The 10,625-nt window shown below is 49.1% G+C and overlaps 2 pseudogenes; one reads left to right on the forward strand and one right to left on the reverse strand.

Moving 5' to 3' along the window:
- Positions 1-1,556: 1,556 nt before the first annotated feature.
- On the reverse strand, positions 1,557-2,178 carry LOC123646969 (annotated as a pseudogene).
- Positions 2,177-5,385, forward strand: LOC123646970 (annotated as a pseudogene).
- Positions 5,386-10,625: the final 5,240 nt, after the last annotated feature.

Below are 10,625 nucleotides of genomic sequence, written 5' to 3' on the forward strand. Positions count from 1 at the left end.
TCACTGAATCAGAAACCCTGAAGTTCAAGAGTCAGCAATCTGCTTGGTTATAAGCCTTGAACTCTGAGAACCACTGCTTTACGCTGAGACTCTTGGCTGAAGTCAATGCAAATGAAGAGCTCCTCGTTCCTCTTGTCATAGTCGGTTTGTCAGAAAATGCGGTGCAGTGGGCTGTGTTATTGAAAATGGCCACAAGGTCCAGGAAACACAGGCTGCCTCCTGTCAGGAGTGTGAGCACACATTCTCAAAACTTGGAACTTCTCCCTGGGTCTGCACTCTGCAGTCCACCTTTTTTTTTAAATTTCAGAATATTACAGGGGTACAAATGTTTACTTTACATATATTGCCTTTGTCCCACCCAAGTCAGAGCTACAAGTGTGTCCATCCCCCAGACCTTTTTGGGGGGTGGGGCTGCAACTCAAGTTTAATAAATAAAACAGCAAGATGGGTTCAAGGCAGTTACCACTTCACAGTGTGGTCCTTGGCGGGGGTGAGGGGTGGCCAAGTCCAACTCTGCACAGGGCTCGAGCGAAACAACACATTGGACGACGCCAGGCTGGGCGAGCTGCCCTGCCCCCAGGACCTCACTCCAACTTGTTAACAGAAAGGTAAATAAAACAAAGGAGGTGGGAAAGAGGAGGACAAGGACCCCAAACCACCTTGCTGGGAAGCTTCCAATAGAAAGACCTACAGAGTCAAGGGGAACAGGCTGGAGTCCACCCCCTCAGTGTCGCTTCCGGAGACTCCCTGCCTTGGTGCTAGGGGAGGGGCAGCGGGGGTGGAGGTCACCCATGTCCTCGGCCCACCCTGGGGCTGCTGAGGGGCCCCCAGCCTGAGTGATCAGGGACCAGGGCTGGAGAGGAAGAGGAGGAGTCAGGTGGGGCGTCAAGTGCGGCTTTTCCTAAAGTGGAGATGACAGGGGCAGAGGGTGGGGCCGGGCAGTGAGGTATATGGCTCTGTGCCCCCAGGATTTGGCACTGAGTAGCAGCTGCCCACCGACCCCAGAGCTGGGGTGGCCCACAGGCAGGGCGGGCTGGGGAGATAGAGCAAGTGGGGCTGAGGGAGCCCTGGGCAGAGGCTGCCCGTGCCAGTAGGGCATCCTGCCATCTCCCCTCTGCATGTAAGTACAAAGTAAATCATGTTTTGGGGATTGGAAGCCAAAGGCAAAAAGAGCTCTCCTATGCCGACTGGCACGGCCCGAGTGCAGGAATGGAAGCAGCACCCACTGTGTGGAGACCTCAGCATGTCACTCAGTGGTGACGGAGCCACGCAGCTGGTCAGGTACTGAGGAGGGAGCCCACCTCACATCAGGACCAGACCTTTGGATGTGGCTGAGCCCTGCCCTAGAACCTGAGGGGCCGACAGGGACTTTCACCTCTGCTGGTTTGAAGTCTAAGCAGTTCTGAGGAGGGCAGTCTTCTCCTGGGACGAGTCCTTGGAAAACTCTGGAAAGGGAAGAAGCTATGCTAGGCCACAGTGCATACCACAAAAGAGAACAATGGCAGTGGTTGCCACCAACTCTGGATCTAACACAAAGATGGACAACAAGGGGGCAGTGTCCTGCCAAGGAATCCACTTTACTTCTTTTGAGACTGGTTTTTACACATGGTAAGGATTTGCTTCAGTACTTTCTGGACATCTTCATCCATCTGGCCCTGCATAGCATACAGAAGATGCATTCTGTAAACTGATATGACCTCCTGGTGTTGTTTCTTGCTTTCGGCCAGCTGGTGCTGGAGCTGCTTGACCTGCTGCTGCAGCGCTTCCAGCTGCTGACTCTGTCTTTTGGACGAGCTTGTTGAGTAGGAGAGCTGCGAGAGGCTGTTCAGGGCCTTCTTCAATGTGATGACTTCCTTCAACATCCCATTTATCTTTTTATTTTTATCCTCCTCCAGTTTAGAGGAGCTCTCAGAATATCTTTTCATTTCTGCAAGTTCTTCCTGAGCTTGCTGGAAGTTTTGCAGAAGTTCATTTACTTCTTGCTCTTTGGATTTCAAGAGACTATGAATATTTTCTTTTTCTCTTTTTACTTGTGAGACCTCACTTCCAATCTGGGCAACCTCTGAATGGACCTTTTGTCTCTTTCACTGAATCCTTCATTTCCATGCCAACACACTCACTTAAAAAGCTCTGGCATCTTTTTGTGGGTTCACGGACCACTACCAGGGCAAACAACATGTACCAGACCTACTTCAAAAGGCAGTGCCATGAAACCCTGCTGGTGCTGGTGGTCTTTGCCACCCTCTTTGACTGCTATGTGGTGGTCATGTGCGCTGTGGTGTTCTCCAGCAACAAGCTGGCTCTTCTCGCCATGGCCGGGATTGGGCTGGTGTTGGACATCACCCTCTTCCTGCTCTGCAAAAAGGGGCTGCTCCCCAACCAGCTCACCCAGAAGGTGGTGCCCTACCTGCTGTGGCTGCTGCAGACAGCCCAGATCTTCTCCTACCTGGGCCTGAACTTCACTGTTGCCCACATGGCCAACAACATGGTGGGCTGGCAGGCCTTCTTTGTCTTCTTCATCATGCTGCCCCTCAGCCTCAGCCACATCATGGCCATCTCTGTGGTCTCCTGTGCTGTGCACACGCTCGTCTTGGGGGTCACCATGGCCCAGCAGCAGCAGGACCAGCTGAAGGAGATGCAGTTGCTCAGGGAGACCCTGGCCAACATCTTCCTCTACCTGTGCGCCATTGATGTGGCCATCATGTCCTACTACGTGGCTGACTGCAAGCACTGAAAGGCCTTCCTGGAGGCCCGTCAGTCACTAGAGGTGAAGATGAACCTGGAGGAGCAGAGCCAGCAGCAGGAGAACCTCATGCTTTCCATCCTGCCCAAGCATGTGGCCGACAAGGTGTTGAAGGACATGAAGAAAGACGAGAGCCAGAAGGACCAGCAGCAGTTCCACACCAGGTACATGTACCGCCACAAGAACGTCAGCATCCTCTTTGCGGACATCCTGGGCTTCACCCGGCTATCATCTGCCTGTAGCACCCAGGAGCTTGTGAAGCTGCTCAATGAGCTCTTTGCCCACTTTGATAAGTTGGCAGCCAAATACCACCAGCTGCAGATCAAGATCCTGGATGACTGTTACTACTGCATCTGCAGCCTGCCCAACTACCAGGAGGACCACACCATCTGCTCCATCCTCATGGGGCTCGCCATGGTGAAGGCCATCTCGTATGTCCAGGAGAAGACCAAGACCAGGGTGGACATGCGTGTGGGGGTGCCCACGGGTACTGTGCTGGGGGGAGTCCTGGGCCAAAAGTGCTGGCAGTATGACATGTGGTCCACTGTTGTCACTGTGACCCGTAAGATGGAGGCCAGTGGCATCCCTGGGCATGTGCGTATCTCCCAGAGCACCATGGACTGCCTGAAAGGAGAATTTGACGTGGAGCCAGGCCATGGGGGCAGCCGCTGTGATTACCTGGAGGAGAAGGGCACTGAAACCTACCTCATCATTGCATCTAAGCCGGAGGTGAAGAAAATGGCCACCCAAAATGGCCTCAATGGTTCAGGCCTGCTGAAGGGAGCCCCAACTTCCTCCAAGCCCAGATCCCCGGCCCTCATTGAGACCAAGGACCCAATGGGAACATCCACACTGGTGGTTTCATGTCAGAGGAGCCTGAGGAGCAGGATGCCCAGGCCAACAACCCCTCATTCCCCAACTTCGCCAGAGGCTGTGCCTTCAGGACCTGGCTGACTGAGTGGTGGATGCCTCCAAGGATGAGCATGAGCTCAACCAGCTGCTCAATGAGGCCCTGCTCGAGCAAGAGTCTGCCCAGGTGGTAAAGAAGAGAAACGCCTTCCTCCTGTCCATGCACTTCATAGACCCTGAGATGAAAACCTGCTATTTGGTGGAAAAGGAAAAGCAGAGCAGGGCCACCTTCAGCTGCTCCTGTGTCACCCTGCTGTGCACGGCCCTGGTTGAGATACTCATTGACCCCTGGCTTATGACAAACTACGCGACCTTTGTGGTTGGTCAGATTCTCCTCCTGATCCTGACCACCTGCTCGCTGGCTGCCATCTTTCCCCGGGCCTTTCCTAAGCAGCTTGTGGCCTTCTCAACTTGGATTGACCAGACCTTCTGGGCCAGGAACACCTGGGCCATGTTAGTCATCTTCACCCTGGAAATGGCAAATGTTGTGGACATGCTGAGCTGTCTCTAGTACTACACAGGACCCAGCAACAGAATGGCAGGGATGGAGGTGAAGGGAAGCTATCTGGAGAACCCCAAGTATTACAACTACTTCGCTGTGCTGTCCCTCATTGGCACCATCATGCTGGTGCAGGTCAACCACAGGATGAAGCTCACGCTCATACTACTCATCACAGGCACTGTGGCCACCATCAACCTCTATGCTTGGTGCCGCATCTTTGATGACTATGGCCGCAGATGCTTTCAGGAACACAGCTTTTCTGTGATGGCCTCAGAAAAGATGCGAGTCTTCTCCACCTCTGGGCTCAGTGGCACTGACAGACTGCCGCTGGTGCCTTCCAAGTATTCAGTGACAGTGACAATGCTCATCACAATGCTGAGCTTTTACTACTTCTCCTGCCACATGGAGAAACTGGCATGGACATTATTCTTGTGGAAGATCAAGGTCCACGACCAGAAGGGACATGTCTCAGAAATGCAATGGTGGAACGAGGCCTTGGTCACCAACATGTTGTATGAACATGTGGCACACCACTTCCTGGGGTCCAAGAAGAGAGATGAGGAGCTGTACAGCCAGTCATGTGATGAGACTGGAGTCATGTTTGCCTTCCTGCCCAACTTTGCTGACTTCTACACAGAGGAGAGCATCAATGAGTGCGCTTCCTCAATGAGATCATCTCAGATTTTGACTCCCTCCTGGACAATCCCAAATTCCAAGTCATCACCAAGATCAAAACCATTGGCAGCACCTACATGACAACTTCAGGAGTCACCCCAGATGTCAACACCAATGGCTTTATCAGCTCCAGCAAGGAGGACAAGTCCAACAAGGAAAGCTGGCAGCACCTGGCCAACTTTGCACTCGCCATAAAGGACACACTTACAAACATCAACAACCAGTTCTTCAACAACTTCATGCTGTGCATAGCCATGAACAAAGGAAGTTTTGGCTGGGGTCATTGGAGCCCAGTAAACCACACTATGACATCTGGGGCAACATGGTTAATGTGACCAGCAGGATTGAGTCCACAGGGGTCACGGGCAACATTTGGGTGGTGGAAGAAACACGTCAGCCTTTGAGAGTACGGCTTCTGCTTTGTAAGGCTAGGTGTCATCTTCTTGAGGGAGAAGGGGGAGCTGCTGACCTTTTCTTGAAGGGACGGCACAAGCCAGCTGCCTTCCCCAATGGCTCCTCTGTCATACTGCCCCACCAGGTGGTAGACAACTGCTGAGGTCCCACAACAATCCAAATGGGAAGGGAGAATGTATTTTTTTAATCAGAGCAAGGCCTTGGGACAGGACAAATGACCAAGTCCCAACATTCCTGAATTGTTGAAGTGCACATTCATATAGACTTTCAATTTAAAAATCTCAAGGCTTCCTTTGTTTGTGTATATGTGAGCTCTGAGGGCAGCCATACTATTCCTCAGTGTGCCTGTAGTGTTCCCCAAGCAGGGGTCTTAGGCATAGTACTGGAACAATCCTTTCAGAGCCCTCCTTCCAACCCAGCCCTTCTTGCCCCAGAGAGGCCCCAGCCCCTGTGAGCAGGGGTGGAACCGAGGCGGACAAAGCTGCCTTTGCCCCTGCGCTTGGAAGCACTGCGAGGAAGCTCTGCTTCAGATGGGGTGGGGCGGGAACTGTGCTGGAAATGCTCCGCTCCCAGCTGGAACTTGAGAGCAGTGCTTTTCACTCTGAGGAGAGCTACAGTGGAGACCTGGTCTGGTCCCTGTGTCCCCAGGGCCTGGGCCCCCTACCCTCTGCACACCACAGAGCTGACCCCAGCCATCTCCCACACTGCATTCACCTGCCCAGCTGACCACCACACCAGGCATCATTCCTCTCTACTGGAGAGGGACCAGTTTTTCATCTGATATTGTCGCAACAGCACAATAGTGCTTATGTACCCCTAACTCTCCCCACCTCCACCCAAGTAAACGCAGAAGTTTGACAACTCAGGACCTGAAGCCAGTCTGGTTCCTGCAAAGTCCCATTGTGGCACTCGCTTTCTGTCAGGGCTCCGGAAGGGGAGGTGTGATGACAAAGGACCGAGGTGGATGGCAGCTGGAGCCTGGACAAAGTGAAAAAGTTAGGGGTGTCATTCATACAGTAATAGATGATAGCAGGTGAGAACTGGCACCAAGAAGGGAGTAGGGCTTGATAATGTTGACAAATCATGGGACTATTTAACATCCCTTGTGGAAGGGCTTTCCAGTGACACCTGTCAACCGTGAGCACTATAAGTGGGAACAGAAAATGCAAATCTTTCCCAGTCTTGTTTCACTAGAGGAATTGTGAAAAAAACAATCTTTTAAATCAATTAAAATCAAAGGCCAATCTCTTGGAATTAACGACAGCTGTGAGCGACTGAGTTGTAGAGGTCCCATTAGGACTATAATAGCATTAAGAGCTCTTAGGTCCTGGAAGTAAATGCCACTTATTGTTCTTTAGGTATGCAAAATGCAGGAGTGTTCTATGGGCTCAGGGAAGGTTCCCTATGTCCCGCTTTAAGTGGGTCCTGGACAAGAGATTTTAAATGTTTTAATTTATCCTGCTTAATGGGCCCCTGCTCTAGCCAGATGGACAAATTAGTCCAGGTGTGAGTTGTATTGGATGCACCCGAGCAGTGGCCCCTAATGAAAAGGCTGGGTAGTTACGGAAGATTCCATTGTTCTAGCAAACCTCATCCCTATGAGGAGTACGGTAGGGGAATGATGAGGGGTTGGAGTATGGGCCCTTGTTGGTCAGGGCCTACACGTCGAAGGTGAAGGGTACTTTGTCTCTGAGAGGCCGAGACACCACCCACTCCGCTAACCCTAAGAGGATTCCCGAGAAGACCCTCTTATAGGCAATGTTGAAAACTGGACGGTTTATCAGGGGAGGAATAGAGATCCCCTTTGGGAGGAGGAGGAGGTGGAGGTAGCTGCTCTTCCTGTTGAATCGCAGAAAGCCATGGTGGAGAGAATGGCTCAGGATTCGGGACTTGTACAGCAGGCGATGCCGGCGCCTCCACCGGAGCAGACGGCGGAGGAGGAGGAAGAGCGGGTTCCAGTGGATTAGAACCCGTAGGAACATGTAAGGGAGTCAGCGCTGTTCACACCAGGCTCCACGTAGTTAATACAGCAAGGGGCACCTGAATCCCCCGCCTAAAATTTGTCTTAAAGAACTCCCCTACTCACTCCTAGAGTTCTAAACCTAACGTGGCCTCATCTGGGAAACTGGGGAGTGTTGCCTTACTGAGCCTAAGAGCTGCTGCGAAGTGCACAGATAGATTCGCTGACCTTTCTACAGCTCTTACCCCACGTTAGAAATCCCCTTCTGAAACTACTCGCATCGGTCCCTTTCCCAAAGCAGCGGGCGGGACGGTCCCTTACTGGATGATGCCCCTTGTAGTCCAGATGACGCAAATGCTCCCTGGACGCGTGGATTCCTGAATCACGTCGGGGTCACCACTTGTGTGGCCGCTTTCCACTCCCGAGCTTGGTAGCGAAGAAATGAGTAATACGCAAAACACTCTTTCCAAAGAAGAGTAGAAGCCAAAGTCTGAAGGAGAAAATGGCTTCCTCAGCTAACGCCCTCCCCGTATTTATTTCCAACGACATGTGCAAAGGGTCAGGACGGTTTGCTAATTTCTTTAACAACTTCCATACAGGTCAGCTGCTTTGCACGCAGCAAACAAGCAGCTTCAGGCAGGTGTTTTCACCTGACCCTTCATTCACCCTGCTCATATTCTTTCCATCCCTCCATCCTTTCTTCTAGGCCCAGCCTCCACATGAACCCAGGGCTGGATTACATTAAGTAATAATTTATCACATCAGAAGTTAATACGACATATGGCACCGATCTAGGACTGCCCCAGTACTCTATTTCTTTTAATCTTACTCCTGTAGTCCTCTCTCAAAGGGATTATACCTTTACCTGACTCATTGCTCTTCTACGCGTTTGAATTTACTAATTGGGCAAACCTAATCCACACCTAGGGCTACCTCAGATATTGAACCAATTTGAGTCTGGAGAAGCCCTATGTCATCTAACTGGACTTGAATTAAATCATTCTGTAAACTACACCCAGAATTCCGTACCCTAGGAGTGAATCCTGGGCACACATGTTATCAGAGTTACAGCACTTTCAACACCTGGCAGCTACCCCCTTTGCTGATTCAATCTGTAAGACTATGCTTCCTCCCTCACCCACTGCCTCCCAATGGCAACTGTCAGAATTACAGACTTAGAATCTTGCCTCAGATAGAAATAATCAATGCACTGCTTGTGGGATATTTTGTAAATTCAACCATTTCAAGGATGGCAAACATCACAATTTGAAAAGTTACATGTCTACTTCCTAATTTTTTGCCATCTCAAAAATTACTCTTTATGTTAAAATTTTAAAAATAAATAGATATGAATCATAGTTTAAAATAAAGATAGAGCTTCCCCCTGTCCAATCAGCTGATACTTATTCAAATAATGACTTAAGCCTAGGAGAGAAGACTTCCAAATTTGATCCGTATCTCTCTATCCAACCATTTCTCAAAGAAGATGCCAAATCTTCTTATTAGATACATATTAAACACTATTTTATATTTTTATTATGCTTGTTGTTAAAAATTACACTAAAAAGACACAGCATTTTTCACTCTGGCAATAAACCTGCACAGGCAGAGAATTAGTGTCAGAATCTTTAGTAGAAACCACATTATTTAGCTGATGAATTATTAGGAATTCATGGAAGAGGAGAGGTAGGATTTAAAGTGAAAGCTGAACAACAATTAGGTTTTTGTGTTATTACAAGTCCACTTTCAGCTGCTACTAATTTTCTTTTTTTTTTTTTTTCTCATTTTCTTTTGAACGCAAAAGACGTTAGCTTTTCTGAGTAAAAAGGGAAAAGATCTGTATTGTTTTACAACAGCACCCCCAAAGAGGCTGCCACTGTAGTAAGAGGTTGTCATTTGAATTATCTAGACAGGAATAAATGAAGAGAAAAGGAAAGACAGGGAAAGAAAAGAATGCACTGTGGTGCATATTAAGTCTCAAAAGCATGAGCAAACTCAGATGGGAAGCAGTCACACTGTTTCCAGAGGTAAGAAAACAGATAAAGGCCCAGGCATGGTGGCTCACATCTGTAATCCTAGCACTCTGGGAGGCTGAGGCAGGAGGATCACTTGAGGTCAGAAGTTAGAGACCAGCCTGAGCAAGAGTGAGAGCCCATCTCTACAAAAAATAGAACAAATTAGCCAGGCGTGGTGGTGGTGGTATGGTGTCGAGTGCCTGTAGTCCCTGCTACTTGGGAGGCTGAGGCAGGAGGATTGTTTGAGCCTGGGAATTTGAGGTTGCTGAGAGCTAAGCTGCCGGCATGGCACTCTAGCCCAGGCAACAGAGCAAGATTCTGTCTCAAACAAACAAACAGATAAGGGAGGACTAGAAGAAAGAGCAGAGGCAAGCACCTCGACCCAGGGGGCAGAGAGCACTGCACACCAAAGTGGGCGTGGGCCAGGCATTATCAAGAAAAAGAGCAAGTGCTTTGAAAGGGAAGGTTGGGGATGTCATGTAAGATCAAAGACAATTCCACTTAACTTCAAATGATGTTGTGGCTATTGGCTTTAAGCCTTTAACAAATTGCCATCATTGAGATGTTGGCTGGTATTTGGAACTTAGGGATTATGAGGTTCAGGAAACAGTATCCCAAAATATGGCAATTTGGTGTATTGCATATTTTACACTGTAGGAATTTGAGAAAACTGCAGAAGCAGGAAACTCACTCTCTGACCGTCTCTCACCCTTCTTCCCTGAAGCAGGTCATAAAACCTAGGAAGGGTTTTCTGACCTTCTCCTGAAGCAGGTCATAAGACCCTCATGTGAGAGGTGGCTCCCTAGATGTGGAGGAAGGGAACATCCTTATCTCCAAAGACACAGAGATGGCAAGAAGAATCTGAACGGGTTTTGCTAAGTTCCCCCCGGTTTGTTACCATTAGATCATTCCCTTTTTGCCGTATCGTATTTTTCCACGATTTTCCACTCTTCATCAAACTTTCTGTAAAAAAATACTCAGGTTTAACCTCTTTGGGTCTTCATTTCCTTATGAAGTTTCCCACATCATGTAAAACTTTTATTACATAAATGTGCATACTTTTCTCTTGTTAATCTGTCTTTTGGGGGTCCCAGCCAATGAACACTAGATGGATAGAAGGAAAAGATATTTTTACTCTCCTATAAGGTGCAGGGCTTGGTTTTGCAGCATAATTCTGCCTTCCCAACCCACCTTTTCTCCCTTCCCCAAAACAAATGCTAGTCTACTGTAAGTGTCACCAGGGCTATCCACCCATCTAATTCCTCATTGCAGATAATAAATATAGAAACTGAATAAGCATAAGCATTTTAATTATATGACAAACTATAGAATCTGAGCTACAGACTGTGAAAACTACAATTCTGAGCTCAACCATTCAAAAAAAAAAAAGCATCTAAGGTGAGAAAA

The sequence above is a fragment of the Lemur catta genome, chromosome 11 (genome assembly GCF_020740605.2).
Source record: "Lemur catta isolate mLemCat1 chromosome 11, mLemCat1.pri, whole genome shotgun sequence".
Classification (NCBI taxonomy): domain Eukaryota; kingdom Metazoa; phylum Chordata; class Mammalia; order Primates; family Lemuridae; genus Lemur; species Lemur catta.